The 16,918-nt window shown below is 42.3% G+C and overlaps 1 non-coding gene across 1 annotated transcript; it reads left to right on the plus strand.

Annotated features, from left to right (window-relative positions):
• The first annotated feature begins 15,034 nt into the window (after positions 1–15,034).
• LOC145395355 (5S ribosomal RNA) lies at positions 15,035–15,153 on the plus strand. Its single transcript, XR_013896597.1, has one exon. It is a non-coding gene; the product is annotated as a 5S ribosomal RNA (ribosomal RNA).
• Positions 15,154–16,918: the final 1,765 nt, after the last annotated feature.

Genomic DNA, 16,918 nt, shown 5'->3' on the forward strand with positions numbered 1-16,918 from the left:
CTGACCACATCAGCGAGAAGGTACGGAACATGTATACTATCTATCTATCTATCTATTGCCAGACGCCTCAATCCCGTTTGGGGTGGCCACAAACAAATCGCCTCCAAGTCGCCCTGTCCCCCGCCATTTCACTGCCCTGCTCCCAACTCACACCCCCCTCTCTCATATACCTCTCCACCCCATCCCTCCATCTCATCCTCGGCCTCCCCCTCCCTCTTCCCCCCTCCACCTCACTCACATACACTCTCTTCGTCAGTCTCTCACCCTCCATCCTCTCCACATGGCCAAACCACCTCAGTGTGTTCCTCATAACGCTTCCTATCACATCCACATCCACACCACAACGCTCCTTTATATCCTCATTCGTCAGCCTGTCTCTCCATGTGACTCCACAGGCTCCTCTTAAATAACTCATTTCCACTGCTCTCACTCTTGACTTGTGTCCTTCCAACAATGTCCAAGCTTCACTTCCGTACGTTAGAGTTGGTATCACAATACTGTCATGTAGTAACTTTTTCACTTCCATGCTCACTTCCCTGTTTCTTATCACTGCTTTCAAGGAACCAGCAACCTTTCTTCCCTGCTGTACCCTTTCAAGCACTTCACCCTCCAAACCTCCATCCTTACTCATCACACTACCCAAATACTTAAACGTACTCACATTTTCCAATTCCTCACCATCTAACCTCGCTGTACATTCACTAACTTCACCTCTCTCAAAGACCATCACTTTACTCTTCCCTACATTCACCTTTAGGTTCCGTTTCTTACACACTCTCTCAAACTCATCCACCAAGCCTTGCAGCTCCCCTTCGTCTTCACTCAACAACACAGTATCATCTGCAAACAACAGTACAGGGAGTTTCCAAACACTATCCTCTCTCACCAGGGCCACTCCAACATCCACTACCCTACCTTGTACCTCTTTTATTACCCCATCCATGTACAGATTGAACAACCATGGAGACATGACACATCCCTGTTTCAAACCAACTTTCAAAGAGAAAAATTCACTTAGTTCACCATCCACACGCACTGCAGCCTTCGCACCATCGTACATACTCTTCACAGCATTCAACAACTTCCCATCTACTCCATATATTCTTAACACTTTCCACAATCCTTGTCTATCCACCCTGTCATATGCTTTCTCCAAATCCATGAAAGCCCCATACAACTTCTTTCCCTTCTCTAGAAACTTTTCCACTAAAGATCTAAGAATGAATATCTGATCTACACAACCTCTTCCCTTCCTAAAGCCTCCCTGTTCTTCTCCAACTAATTTCTCTGTTCTTTCTCTAACTCTGTCTATAAGTATCCTACCATACACTTTTCCTATTATACTAAGAAGACAAATGCCCCTATGATTACCACACACTTCTTTTTCCCCTTTTCCTTTGTACAAGGGAATAATTATACCTGACTTCCAATCCTCCGGGACTCTACCTTCCTCCCAGGCCAATCTGCACATCTTCCACATCCATTCTACTACTATCTCTCCCCCATGCTTCAGCATTTCACCACACACTCCATCAATTCCTGGGGCTTTCCCTGATTTAACTTTCTTCATTGCTTCCACAACTTCTATCCTACTGATTTCTTCCTGTCTTCTCACCTCCCTCCTTCTCCCAGCCATTCCCCAGCCACTTATACTCGCATTACTTCCATCCTCTACGTTCAACAATTCCTTAAAGTGTTCTCTCCATCTGCTCACTTTTTCTCCCTTCTCCACTAGTAATCTACCATTTTTATCTTTCACTCCCCTGCTAACTTCACTTCCACCTTGTCTTACTCTTTTCACTTCTCTCCAGAACATTTTCTTACAGTCCCTCCACTTTACACTCAAATTCCTTCCAAATTCCTCATCCACTCTCTTCTTACTCTCTCATACTAATCTTTTCACCTCTCTCTTCCTTTCCACATATAACTCTCTCTTCCGCCTCTCAACTTCTTCCACGCCCCTATTTCTCACCCATTCATTGTATGCTTTCTTCTTTTGTGCCATGTAATCAAGTTTGGTAAAAGTGGAAAAAGACCTGATTGGGATTATAAGTTAGGAAATAAAACCCTATACACATCAGAAAGAGAGAAAGACCTAGGTATGATTATCAACAACAGACTATCTCCGGCTGACCACATCAGCGAGAAGGTACGGAACATGTATACACTGCTTGCAAATATGAGAATAGCATTCACATACATAAATGAAGACATGCTAAGAAGGATAATAACATCATTCATTAGACCAACCCTGGAATATGCATCAGTAGTCTGGAGACCTCATCTCAAAAGGCATATAGACAAGATTGAAAAAGTTCAAAGGGCCGCTACAAGATGGATACCAAGCTTAAGGGACCTAAGCTACGAAGAAAGACTAAATAAACTGAATCTACCAACACTACAGGAGAGAAGGAAAAGAGGTGACATGATAATGCTATATAAGTGCATATCAGGAAAGGAGAAAATAGACATAAATGATTACTTAACGTTTGGGGAAGCATCAGCAAGAGGACACTGCAAAAAAATGCATAAGAAGAGAGGTGATAAAGACGTAAGGAAATTCAGTTTCCCAAACAGAGCAATTGATCACTGGAATGCACTACCGAATGAAATAGTGTGTCCCAAAACAATTCACAAATTTAAGGATATGTACGATAAATATGGTTTAAGACACGGGACAGTACGAGCTTGACTCATTCCTGTAAAGATACAATTAGGTAAGAACAATTAGGTAAGAACACACACACACACACACACACACACACACACACACACAGTGCCACCATAACCACCACCACCACCATTTATCGTAATGCAATTTTTTCCTATTGTTGTTATTATTGTGTATTTCATATTGTTATTATGCTTCATAATGGTGTTCCAAGTTGTAGCCAAGACTATTGAAACTTTTGCTATATTAATGGATATCCATTGTTATAACAGTATTTATTATTTTTGCTGTTATTACTGTTATTTTACTTCTACTATTATTATCATTCTTAGTATCAGTACCATTATGTTCCAATACTACTCCAAGTTTAATTTAGTTAGACAGCTACTGTCCATGCATATATTGTGTGTCAGTAAAGAATATTATATGAACAATAAATATCTTTTTTTAATTCAGTACTCCGTTCATGTGGAATATAAGTCAATTACTTGTAAGCATGGTCTGAGAAGTCAGTATAAACTGCTATTATGATAAATCATAGTAGAGAGATACCGGGTATTGATATATAAGCCTACAGCGATAGCAAACTGCAATAAATGTGGCTCTGATTCACTACATTATATATTTCCATGTAGACTGCATTACTACAAATTGTCATATATTGAAGCAGAGTAAAAAATATTCATGCACTTTATACCAATTAATTCTGTTTTGGTAACACAGAGATTTACAAACACATAATCAAAGCAAGCCAGCTGACTTGTCTCGATAACAACTGGGGAGTCAACACACACTGTCTCCATGAAAAAGAGGCCATTATCTACCCCCATCTGTCCCTCCCATCATCTCACCTTCCTTTCTCTCGCAGCGGTAAGGTGGGGTTGCCATTCGTGCCAAGAAATAACTTTAGAGAGCCAGTACATGGAAATGCTGGGGAATAGAGCAGAAATGCTTGGAAAAACAGTGCATTATACCACTTCTAAGAGGCTGAAATATGTTTTATTAATATTCTTAAGAGTCGATTTTTTACCAACATACAGTACACTAGCACCAGAGTAAGGCTCTCAGAGGCGTTCAGCAGTTTACGGGTTTATCAGCCTGGTGATGGTGCTGCTGTGAACCCGATACTCACCATGACCAGTGTAAAGCAGATGGCCAGCATGGAGGCGAACACAACTGCCCACACTTGGTTGCGTAAAGGATAGTAAAAACTGAGCCAGCTTGGTTCTAACAATGGTTTGGCCATAGCGAAACCCAAAGTGTCTTGATCGAGTGCATAGGTGTGGTCGTACCTGTAACAAATCAGTGGGTAGATTAGGCCATGCACAGTAAAGTTGACCACACATGAACCTGGGACAGTGTCTGTGAAGTGGAAGTCAAGCTACAATGACATCTATGCATCACAGTCACTTAGCCGTTTCATTTAACACTTGACACCTTCCTTCATTCATGTCAGTACCAACAACAAACATGCGATTATGTTAAGGTTGTCAAGTGTACCAAATGCTAGACGTCTGCTACACATTACTGTATTGGGTAATTTCTGTATGTTGTCAGATGTACACGTAGAGTCCCACTTTTTTTTTTTTTTTTTTATGTGTCCGACTCTGGGCATAGGCTTCACAGCCTGCTATCATGACCCAGCAGTCCTCCTATATACCATACACCTCTACATGTCACCACTTCGGTGCTAACACCCACTGTCCATATTGAATACATGCTAGGGCTGTCTCATACAGGACTGGTGTATTGGTATTAGCGGGGGTATTTTTACGACATGTCGGCGGGTCTTCTGATAGATCAGTAAAGCCTGATTTAATGAAATTCAAATCCTTAAACTGTTCCCTGCCCCAGCCGGGATTCGAACCAGGGTCCGTTAGGACTGCAGGCCACCTCTCTACCGATTGAGCCACCGCCTGTATACTGTATATCAATGAAGTGATGAGGTCATGGCCTATATTCTCACTTGATACAGAGGCTCCCTAATATCTGTTCGTAATTGATTTATTCTGCTTATTAGACCATATTACCCTTTCCTGTGTTATATAAATCCTTCTGTTGCCTCCATGCTCTGCATAAAGAAAAAGGTTATTAACCAGCCATATCCGAGTATAAATCTCTTAGGAAGAGGTTCTAGGAAGGTTCCTTAATCAACGAGAATGCAAGTGCATGTCAGTATGCACACAGACATAAGTACTTAAAGTCTTACAAATATATGATGGAAAAATTGAACCATCTGAAACACGCACCAGTAGAGATAGTTTTCACTGTATTTTGCCAGACGTAAATTTTCTTCAGACGAAACTGGAAAGATAGTTGTTTCTCTGACCGTACAATTTAGAGTCAGGGTTGTATTCTAAGGCTTGTAATATCATCTGTTAGGGAGGCTCCCTAACACCTTTTCCTTAGTAATTTATTTTTGGGTGTGGGTGGTTAATATCTTATTGTGTGCCATTTTTGGAGATTATGGCGATGTTGGAAGGATTTATGTAGCACAGAAGACGATAGTAAGGTGTACGAGGCCCAATAAATCGCTTAAGTGGGAGTGTTAGGAACCGTCCTTAACCGACGAAAATTCGGGTCAAAGTGGCAAGTCTTTTTTGACGATTTATTTTGCCAGTTGGATTTTGGTATCGCCTTGTATGTCACTGATACAAACCATGTCGTTATAAAAGTAAATCCAAATGTGAAATATGCCGCAAATTAGCTGAGAATTAAGAGTTACGAAGCCATATGTGTCTGTGACCCTTTACCCCTGTCACTGGCTTTGGTGTTCTCATCGGTAAGTCAAACTCCATACCACCTCTTCCTAAGAAATAGCTTTTGTTATTACACCTTATTCTCCTCGCCTGTGTTATGGAGGTTCCCTAACACCTTTCCCTAACTGATATATTTTCCTTTTTTTCACCTTACTGTTCTTGCCTGTGTTATGGAAGCTCGTTAACATCTTTTCCTGAGCGATTCATTTTGCATATTACTCTTTGCTCTCCTTATGTCTGTTATATAAATCCTTCTGATATCGTCATACTCTCAGTAAATGACATACAGAAGGATATTAACCCTTTAACCGCGGGTGTCATCCCAGCATGACATTGCAAAAACTGGACCAAACCGCGGGTGTCATTCTTGAATGTTTGTGAATATTTTGAATACTGCGCGTTTTTTCCGCGCGCCAATTGTTTCAAGGGAGAGTAGCTATTAAGTTCTTTCACTCCAGCCGACCCCCACCTCTCTCCTCCCACCCCCCGGGCCCCCACCTCCCACCCCCCGGGCCCCCCACCCCACCCCTGACTAAACACGCATCAGTATCTGTCCAGCTGTGCGAGTGACAACACCGCTGATGTGGCAGTGAAGTGCGGGCAATTACAGTGCCTTTTACCTGCCCCTGTGAACACAGAGTGGGTGTTTATTGTATGTGCAGTGTTCATATATGTTTATAGTATTATTGTCAGAATGAGGTTGGCATTTGGTAATGGTGTGTGTGCGAAAAATAGTGATTTTAGATCGCTCACTTCTAATGGCACTGCTCATCCAGTGATAGTCAACGAAATCATGAAACCTACATCATTGCAAAGCCGAAGGTTAGCACTTTCTAATGGTACCTTATTTTTCGCTCAAGATTTATTCTGTGCAGAGTTATAAAGGTTTAAAGTTTGTTTACATTTTGGCTAGAACCCCCGCGGGAGGGGGGGGGCAGTCGGGTCAAAACAATGCCCACGGTTAAAGGGTTAACCAGCCGTATCTAAAAATAAATAATTAAGGGGGAGGTGCTAGGGAGCTTCCTTACCTGATGAACCTACCAACTGGTGTTACCGTAACCACGACTTTCTCTAATACGCAGCACTGGCTCACGATTGTACAATTTGATGTTCATTAACCCCTTAAGACCGCAATTGTTTCAGGCAGGGTACCTCCCAGTACCGCAATTCGGGGGTGTTTTGGTGACTTTCACCAAGGGCAAATTGGCTATGTTCTGGCTAAAGAGGAAGAATTTACACACCTGACAACGCAATCCGTACCCCCATAGACTAATGGTTACCGCACAATCGCGCATCAAAGTTCAAAAAAAGTTTATGATAGTTACCCCTCGAAAACAATCGAAAGCATTATAATATTGATAACTACCTATTTTTCTTATTGAAACAGGTCATTTCAAAGTGTTTTGTCACACCAACCATGAAAACAGGTGTATGTAGGTGGGAGATTACTGGACTGTGGGGAGATAAAGTACGCTGTGGAAAGTAGCCCTGTAGGTACGGGGGTTGGAAATGACCAGCTTGTCGCATGAAAAGAAAGCACTTCATTGTGTTCTGTAACATCCACCATGAAAACAGGTGTGTATGTAGGTGTGGGGAGTAGGCCTGCAAGGCCTTGGTGTTACTTGGGGAGAAAAATTTTGGCAACAACCAAATTCTCTTGTGGAGACCCTCCATTTCAATGGGATTTGTCATACCAGCCTTAAAAACAGGTGCGTATGTAGGTGTGGGGAGATAAAACAGGTGTGAGGAGTAGCCCTACAAGTCCTCATAATAATTCCGAAACTAACACAGACACATATAAATGTTTAGAACCATCAAGGACATCACAATAAAGTTGGATAATGCTATAAATGCATGCATAAGATGTTTCCGAGTTCTCTTTTTACTGTCCCAACTTCTCGTTACACATTTATCACACCATTACAATTATCAAATTATCATTACACTTCATCACACTTATTACAGTTTGGGCAACAACCAAATTCTCCTGTGGAAATTCTCCATTTCATTGGAACTTATCACACCAGCCATGAAAACAGGTGTATGTGTGGGGAGATGAAACAGGTGCGGGGAGTAGCCCTACAAGGCCTCACAGTCTTTCGAAAACTAACACAGAGGGACACTACTCAGAGGTGCTAATCTGGGCAGGTAGGGAGAATGAAAAAAAAAAATAATAAGATGCATGGTATGTAGTACAACATACAGCATTCTCCAACTACATACGTATAGAAACTGGTAGGTACGGCGTGAGAAATGAAGAGAGTGAGGTGTAAAATTTGGGAAGAAGTAGAAATAATATGGAACAGGTACGTACATCGGGCCTGACACTCGGGGGCCTGTTGGGGGTTGGAAGGATAGTGAGGGACAAGGAGGGAGAGATGGGGTGGGGTTTGGGTGGGAGGACGAGGCTAGCAGGGAGGGAGGAGGGGAAAGAGAGGGTGGGAAGGGGTGCAGGTTGCTGTGGGAGGAGAGATGCAGTTGCGTGGAGGGGTGGGAGAGTGATGGGGGACAAGGAGGGTGTGAGGGAGTGGAGTAGAGGGTGGCATGGAGGCGACTGAGAGGGGGGTGCCCCCCCACCACCCGGGTTGGTCCGATCCCCCCTCATGCCACATCAGTGGCGAGTTCTCATTGGCCTGAGGCCATGTACGTCATAATCGGGGTGGAGCAAACGCTCTGCAGTTTTTTACAGGCCTCGTTCAGTTGATGCAATTAGGCATTTTGGCATAAAACTCAAATCGCATCAATCGATGCAATTAGGACTTAAGGGGTTAACTAACTGAAAATAAGAAGTTGGCCTTTTTCAGCAAGGTTCAAATGTTTTATCTAATTTTAGTGCCCTTAGTTCAGAATGGTTATGCAGAGGACCTGTGTATTTTTTAAGACGGGTAGATATGGCCACATATAAGAAAGGAAAGTTAGTCTGCTACAGTGTCAGTAAATCACAACCTAAACCTCAAAAGAATAAAAGAGTAGCTGATCTAACTCGTAGGCTTTAGTTTTCAGCTAAAAACAAGTGGTCCTACCTTTTTCTGAGATGAAAAGGTAAGGCCACATAAAGAAAGGAACATAATCAATAATATGATTCAGTCTAATGCTTCACAACCTATTAAAAAAAACAAATAAACAAACAAATGAAAAAGTATTCGCCAATGAATGCACATCTTACACCAGCACTAAAAAACTAGTTAAGTAATCCTTTGGCAATTGCAGGCATATCATCAAAGCTTTGCCAAAATCGAAAAAAATAGTCTTAGGATTTACTCTACTAAGCAAAATATCACACTTGTTTCAGGAAGCCTTAAATCTGGGGTCTATCTATCTATCTATTGCCAGACGCCTCAATCCCGTTTGGGGTGGCCACAAACAAATCGCCTCCAAGTCGCCCTGTCCCCCGCCATTTCACTGCCCTGCTCCCAACTCACACCCCCCTCTCTCATATACCTCTCCACCCCATCCCTCCATCTCATCCTCGGCCTCCCCCTCCCTCTTCCCCCCTCCACCTCACTCACATACACTCTTTTCATCAGTCTTCCACCCTCCATTCTCTCCACATGGCCAAACCACCTCAGTGTGTTCCTCATAACGCTTCCTATCACATCCACATCCACACCACAACGCTCCTTTATATCCTCATTCGTCAGCCTCTCTCTCCACGTGACTCCACAGGCTCCTCTTAAATAACTCATTTCCACTGCTCTCACTCTTGACTTGTGTCCTTCCAACAATGTCCAAGCTTCACTTCCGTACGTTAGAGTTGGTATCACAATACTGTCATGTAGTAACTTTTTCACTTCCATGCTCACTTCCCTGTTTCTTATCACTGCTTTCAAAGAACCAGCAACCTTTCTTCCCTGCTGTACCCTTTCAAGCACTTCACCCTCCAAACCTCCATCCTTACTCATCACACTACCCAAGTACTTAAACGTACTCACATTTTCCAATTCCTCACCATCCAACCTCGCTGTACATTCACTAACTTCACCTTTCTCAAAGACCATCACTTTACTCTTCCCTACATTCACCTTTAGATTCCGTTTCTTACACACTCTCTCAAACTCATTCACCAAGCCTTGCAGCTCCCCTTCGTCTTCACTCAACAACACAGTATCATCCGCAAACAACAGTACAGGGAGTTTCCAAACACTATCCTCTCTCACCAGGGCCACTCCAACATCCACTACTCTACCTTGTACCTCTTTTATTACCCCATCCATGTACAGATTGAACAACCATGGAGACATGACACATCCCTGTTTCAAACCAACTTTCAAAGAGAAAAATTCACTTAGTTCACCATCCACACGCACTGCAGCCTTCGCACCATCGTACATACTCTTCACAGCATTCAACAGCTTCCCATCTACTCCATATATTCTTAACACTTTCCACAATCCTTGTCTATCCACCCTGTCATATGCTTTCTCCAAATCCATGAAAGCTGCATACAACTTCTTTCCCTTCTCTAGAAACTTTTCCACTAAAGATCTAAGAATGAATATCTGATCTACACAACCTCTTCCCTTCCTAAAGCCACCCTGTTCTTCTCCAACTAATTTCTCTGTTCTTTCTCTAACTCTGTCTGTAAGTATCCTACCATACACTTTTCCTATTATACTAAGAAGACAAATGCCCCTATGATTACCACACACTTCTTTTTCCCCTTTTCCTTTGTACAAGGGAATAATTATACCTGACTTCCAATCCTCCGGGACTCTACCTTCCTCCCAGGCCAATCTGCACATCTTCCACATCCATTCTACTACTATCTCTCCCCCATGCTTCAGCATTTCACCACACACTCCATCAGTTCCTGGGGCTTTCCCCTATTTAACTTTCTTCATTGCTTCCACAACTTCTATCCTACTGATTTCTTCCTGTCTTCTCACCTCCCTCCTTCTCCCAGCCATTCCCCAGCCACTTATACTCGCATTTCTTCCATCCTCTACGTTCAACAATTCCTTAAAGTGTTCTCTCCATCTGTTCACTTTTTCTCCCTTATCCACTAGTAATCTACCATTTTTATCTTTCACTCCCCTGCTAACTTCACTTCCACCCTGTCTTACTCTTTTCACTTCTCTCCAGAACATTTTCTTACAGTCCCTCCACTTTACACTCAAATTCCTTCCAAATTCCTCATCCACTCTCTTCTTACTCTCTCTTACTAATCTTTTCACCTCTCTCTTTCATTCCACATATAACTCTCTCTTCCGCCTCTCAACTTCTTCCACGCCCCTATTTCTCATCCATTCATGGTATGCTTTCTTCTTTTGTGCCACAGCCTGTTTCATCTCTTCAGTCCACCACGCTGTTCCTTGCACCCCCCTCCGTCTTCTCTTCCTTCCACACACCACATCACATGCTGCACATATTTCTTCTGTAAATATCTTACACACACCTTCCACGTCTCCCATCTGCTCCAATTCATATTTGCCCAATCGTTCCTCCACTTCTCTGTTATACTCTGCCTTTTTCTCATCCTCTTGTAACCTTTCCACTCTCCTTGCAACTACTCCTTCCTCTCGTCTTTCCCTTCTTCTATTCCTCCATCTTACTTGCATTCTAATTTTGGCCACCACCAAGTAGTGGTCAGAAAGTCCACTCCCCCAACCTCTAAACACTCTTGCATCCTTTACACATCTTTGCATCCTTTCATCCACACACACATAATCAATCATTGCCTTCCTTTCATTCAGTTCACCACCCACCCTTCTCATCACTCGCCATGTATACCTGTGGATCATTTTATGCCTGAAGAGGGTATTGGCTATCACCAACCCCCTCCCAGCACAAATGTCCACTAACGCACTCCCATTCTCATCTATCTCAGCAGGCACACCCCACTCACCAACTATTCCATCCACCTTCACATTCCCAACTTTACCATTCATATCACCAATCAAAAACACTTTCTCATTCCTTCCAAACTTTTCCATGCACACTTCCACATTTGTCCAGAACTCTTCTTTCACTCTTCTAGCACGATCTTGCGTTGGTGCGTACACACACACAATCGTCCACATTTGTATTCCAACTTTCAACTTTACCCACACAATCCTTGACCCAACTGATCCAAACTGTCTTATGCTCCTCTTCCATCTTTTACTCACAACTATACATACTCCTTCCTTTGCCCTCTCATTCTCACCTACTCCTGCACATATACCCCATCCATACTCGCATTCTCTCACACTTTCTCCTCCCCATTTTGTTTCAGTTATTCCACTTACATCCACTTTCGCACCCTCAAGCACCTGGACAATCTCTCTCTCTTTCACCTCATCATTCGCCCCTCTTACATTCCATGTACTCATTACCAAGTCCTTTGTCCGGTCCTGGGTCGTCATCGTTTGGTCAGTCCTTGTCCGAGGCTTCTTGTTTGTTTTTTAGTTAGTTGTTTTCCGGGGAGGGGCACTAACCCTCCGCCAACCCTTTTAGTCGCCTTTTACGACAAGCAGGGATACTGGGGGAGTATTCTTGAAAACCCCCCTTCCCCCAGGGGGTCATTAAGTATAACAGGCCTTTGAAGAATTTCTAAGAGTCACCCTTTAAATAACCATTCTCTTTCTTAAAGGTATAATAAAAATGGTGAATACTGGCAAGGTAGAGGAAAAATTAAGAGGGTATTCCTGCAATATCCTCTGGCAATCGGACATGTATCATCACAGTCTTCGTCAAAATTATTAACAAACAGGCCATATACCCCGGGATGCTGCTCACAGAGACTGAATACAAATTGCTTACTTAATTCTGAGATATTCTGGTAGCAGCCAGATACGGACACGCAAACAGATGCAGGCAATTACAATATCGCCTTCCTGGGAGGGCAGCAATAAATTACTGCTGAAGAACTGTTGATGTAACTTAGGTGGACTAAATTCAGGATGGTTACTCAGAAGTCTTGCTTACCTCTCGAGAAGAATGGGTAGCACTGGGTAGACGATACTGGCAACAAAGGACTGCCTGGTCTCCACCTGACCAGTTACCTGTGGATAGGGAAGTTTTCTGAACTAGGCATCTTCATATATCACAGTAACACCCCCTGTCAAAAAAGCATCGTACTGACTAAGAGAAGAGTATCCGAGGTATTCTCTGTTTCATTCTTATTGTTGCCAGACAATATCTAGGTTAGGGGAGATTTTTGGAAATTTAAATGTTAAATAATAGGCTTCATAAACCCCAATTGTATGAGAGGTCCTTCCTAAACAAAGTAGTCAGGAAATTTAAAAACAATAGTAAAATGCGACAGAGGAGTACAGGAGTTAACGATCCCTTTAAATACTTCCTTCCACTTTCCCTTTAGGCTGGCCTGTGTAATTCTGCCTTTCAGATTAGTATATTGATAAGATAGCTAGCTAGATTGTACTGGAGAATTCCTGATGATTCTAGTAGTACCGTTACGTGTCAGAGTTGCCAGCTAGTCAGCTGTTTGTGAGCACAGTGATTTTGTAAATTATACATCAGGTTTTATGCTCTTTTTCTCAATGATGTTTTAGTTATGTCATTGTTAAATTATGTAATTTTATATCAGTTTGCATGCTAAAGCATTTAGAATGCTATGAAATGTAAGTAAACTCTGGCAAGTTTTGTATGTCTCCGAGTTGGTAATGGTTGTAACTTTTCCACCCTCGAGAATGCATGAGAACTGTGAATAGATAGTAGAACACTCTAAAAACTACAGGAAACTTATATAAGGATGGAAAAGAGACTAGAGCAGTTTCAATCAGACTTCAGTTCAGTGTTACTGCAGTTAGTGTAATCTTTGGTACTTGTGAAAATAGTGAAGTGTTGTTGGCAAGCATTAAGTGTAATTGGAGTTAGTGAAGTCTGTAGTTCTTTGGTACTTGTGAAAACAGTGCAGTGATGTTGGCAAGCATTAAGTCTAATTATCTGGAAAATAAAGACAGGAACTTAAGAAGCCAGTGTTTATTTACAATGTCTGTGCTGCTGCATTGTTGTACAGTGAAAGACTGCTTCTAGGAAGAACAACTCACTACATAAAGTCCTTCCTATACTGATCTACTGCTATTGAAGCCTGTGGCAGTGTGGGACAGGGACGTGACAGTGGTGTCAGGAGTGGGATCATAAAGTGCTGCAGTAAGTCTAACCATCGACATGGTGGCAGAAGGTGTACAGACACGCGGCCAAGCAAGGCTAGAGGAGGCATCACTGGCTGCAATTATGAAGCTATTGGAAGCACAAAGTGCACAATTACAAGCACAAAGTGTACAGCTACAGGCACAGAACGTAGGACAGAGAGAACTCAAAGAACAATTACAGGCATAGAATGAAGGACATGAAAGAACTAAAAGAATAACTACAAGCACAAAGTAAAGGACAGAAGGAACTCAAAGAACAATTACAGGCACAAAATGAAGAAATCAAAGAACAATTGCATGCACAGAGGGAACAGCTTCAAGAGGCATTACAGGAGCAGCAGAGGGAGCTATAATTGAAGATGCAAGGACAGCTACATGCTTTCATGGGGGAAATGAAGGAAGAACAGGAACAACTGAAGGAGGAAGTTTACGCTGAGCTATGGCAGCAGAAGTATGAGGTAAGCAATAATGTGACGGAGTGCAAGCAGCATGTACGCGACCAGTTGAAGACCAGTTGATAACAATTAGTGAGGAAATTGTGATGGAGTGCAGACAGCATGTAGGTAGTCAGTTGAAGCATGTAGTTGCTCATGTGAAGATAATTAGTGAGGAAATTGAGGCTGTAGAGAAATATTGCACTGCTGAGGCTTGGGCTAGTGTTCAGGGAGCATATGGAAATAATGGACAGTGTATGATGAATATTGACGGATCTCAAGCATTTAAAGGTAGCATCACAGGGTTGAATAATCAGAATACAGAAGTCTTAAGTCCTGGACTATATGATGCCCCAGTTTTTTAGGCCCCAAACCAGTGAAGTGCATGGCAATTAAAACAAAACCTCAGGAATTTGATGGTAGAGCATCTTGGGAAGCTTACTGTGTGCAGTTTGAGTTACTTGCTAATCAGAATGGTTGGGATGATAGGCAGAGAGCAGTGCAGCTTGCTGCTAGCCTCAAGGGTGCTGCAATGAAAATTCTGGGCCAGATGTTCATAGAGGAGAGGAACAGTTATCAGTCCTTGTAGAAGTACTGGAGCGCAGATACAGGACCATGCACAGCTGGGCCAGTAGAAAGTGTGAAAAAAATATTGGAGTATATGGAGACATCTGGCAGTTCCCTTTAGTAAGCCCACGTACCTTTATGAATGAATTACTTAGTACCTACAGCCTGTGTCAGGTGGAACGTGATTGGCGGAACTTTTAAGTGATGGTGAAGCAAATATTTTCATCATATTATATGTAAGTGAAAGTTAATAACTAATATGCTTGGAAACAATTTTTAGAGAATATTACAGTATTTAATGAACGAACGTGGAATGTAATAAAGTAACGAGCGTTAGCAATCTGTAAAACCTAACTGGCAACATTGTGCAGAAGAGTTGCTCAGCAGCTGGTAGTTTCATATATTCATCATCTTTGAAGCTGCTGAAACAGTCTAGTGACACAGACTAATAGATGTTGATCTCTGACAAAGGGAACCAGCAATGCTTTCTTGAACGAATCTAATATTGGTAACGGCCATACCACGTTGAGTACACCGCTTCCCGTCCGATCAGTGAAGTTAAGCAACATTGGGTCTGGTTAGTACTTGGATGGGTGACCGCCTGGGAACACCAGATGCTGTTGGCATAACGTTCTCCCTACGTGTGAAGTGGGGTTGGTGGAGGATTATTGCCCCTCCCTGTAAGACAATTAACTCTAGGCCGTTGGCCACCCCGTTTGGGATACACGGCGTCTGGCAATGAATTAATGAATGAATGTAAATATTTCATCAGTTTCTAGTGTTATTACGCTCTGTGACGCATGATGTCTTAAAATGCATATTCAGTAAATTAATACTAAATTTGTTGCCTTATTACCCTTTATATTTCTTCTCAGTACAATACAGTGTATTGAAATAGGAAGAGAGAAGACTGCACTAGGCCTGAAAGACCTTGTAGCGCAAGGGAGAAAGGGGTAGAGAGGAGAGACAGGAAGCACATGGGAAAAAGTAGGAAAGGTGGGACAACTGATAAGCTGAATAAAACAGGAGTATTATTTATCTGCTTGTCGTATGTAAACCACAGATGTTATTTTGGAGAAAACTTATTTTATAATGTTTTGAGGAATGAATATTATGTCAGAGGAAATAAACTTGCTGTATATTATTATGATTTTGTTCTATGCCTACCGATCATGAGATATATCCGAGTTGGAATATTGTCAACATAAGGGAAAAATATATGTTAGGCAAAAACAAATCCTCATAATGAATTACAGTGCCGTTCCTGTATTAATTTTCAGCACATTAGATAACATATCCCACTGAAATATTGCAATGATTTTTCATGGAGAACATAAAAGGCGGTAAAACCGTTGTGAGATATGTGTTGGAATCAGCACTGTGCTCATCTAAACATCCTGGGAATCGATAATAAATGTTTGTAAATTATACACAAAGAAATTATGCAACATTTAAAAGGCAAGGATATAATCGACGCCATCGGGCAGTGCCTGGCGGGCACGACTTAAGCCCATTTTCGAACACTTTGTGGCAACTTTGGTGAGAAAACCAGCAAACAACCAGTTCCCTTAGTTAAGCAAAATCACCAGACACTTCCCGGTGGTTTGGTGCTGGGCACGGGCCGACGATCTTGCCATCCTCCAAAAGTTGGCTCTTAACCAGATTGTTTTTCTGCACTCTCTCCGTTATTTAATATATTACAATTGCAGCAATTACTTTTCTTTTACAACTATGTTCCGCATGGTGATACAGCACTCAGGCGCTGCTGACCACCTTCTGATGACTGGCTAACTTTACTGCTTGACCAGCTATTCAGCAATGTGGACAACATTGCACTCATGCCCAACAGACTACGTCCGATGACTGCACAATCCACCAGTCACTGCCCGATAATGCGGACGTGGCTTAACAACCTCAGTCCGAGGAATGATTAGCATCAAGCAGTATAATTATGTTTTCAAATGAGAGAACAACCCACGGCTGTTGTATTAATTGACGCTAGTTATCCATCTGGTAACCTCTTGTTATCAGTCTTCATCGCTATGTCTTTCCTCTCCTCTCCTCCAGACAATGTGGAGGAGTGATCCTTGTTGACTGGGTTTTCCAAATTAAAACTGGATATTTGGTTACCTAGTGTCTGATGTTACAAACCGATGTTGTATGGACCTCATGGACATGAAAGTAATTCAGCCTGCTTTCAAAGCCCAGTAGTCCTCCTACATACCATACACCTCTACATGTCACCACTTCGGCGCTAACACTCACCGTCCAAATTGAGTACATGCTAGGGCTGTCTCATACAGGACTGGTGTGTTGGTATTAGCAGGGGTATTCTTATGACATGTCGGCGGGTCTTCTGGTAGATCAGTAAAGTCTGATTTTGTGAAATTC

This window comes from Coenobita brevimanus, chromosome 30, assembly GCF_032717465.1.
Source record: "Coenobita brevimanus isolate Jiangsu-jjx chromosome 30, ASM3271746v2, whole genome shotgun sequence".
In the NCBI taxonomy this organism is placed as follows: domain Eukaryota; kingdom Metazoa; phylum Arthropoda; class Malacostraca; order Decapoda; family Coenobitidae; genus Coenobita; species Coenobita brevimanus.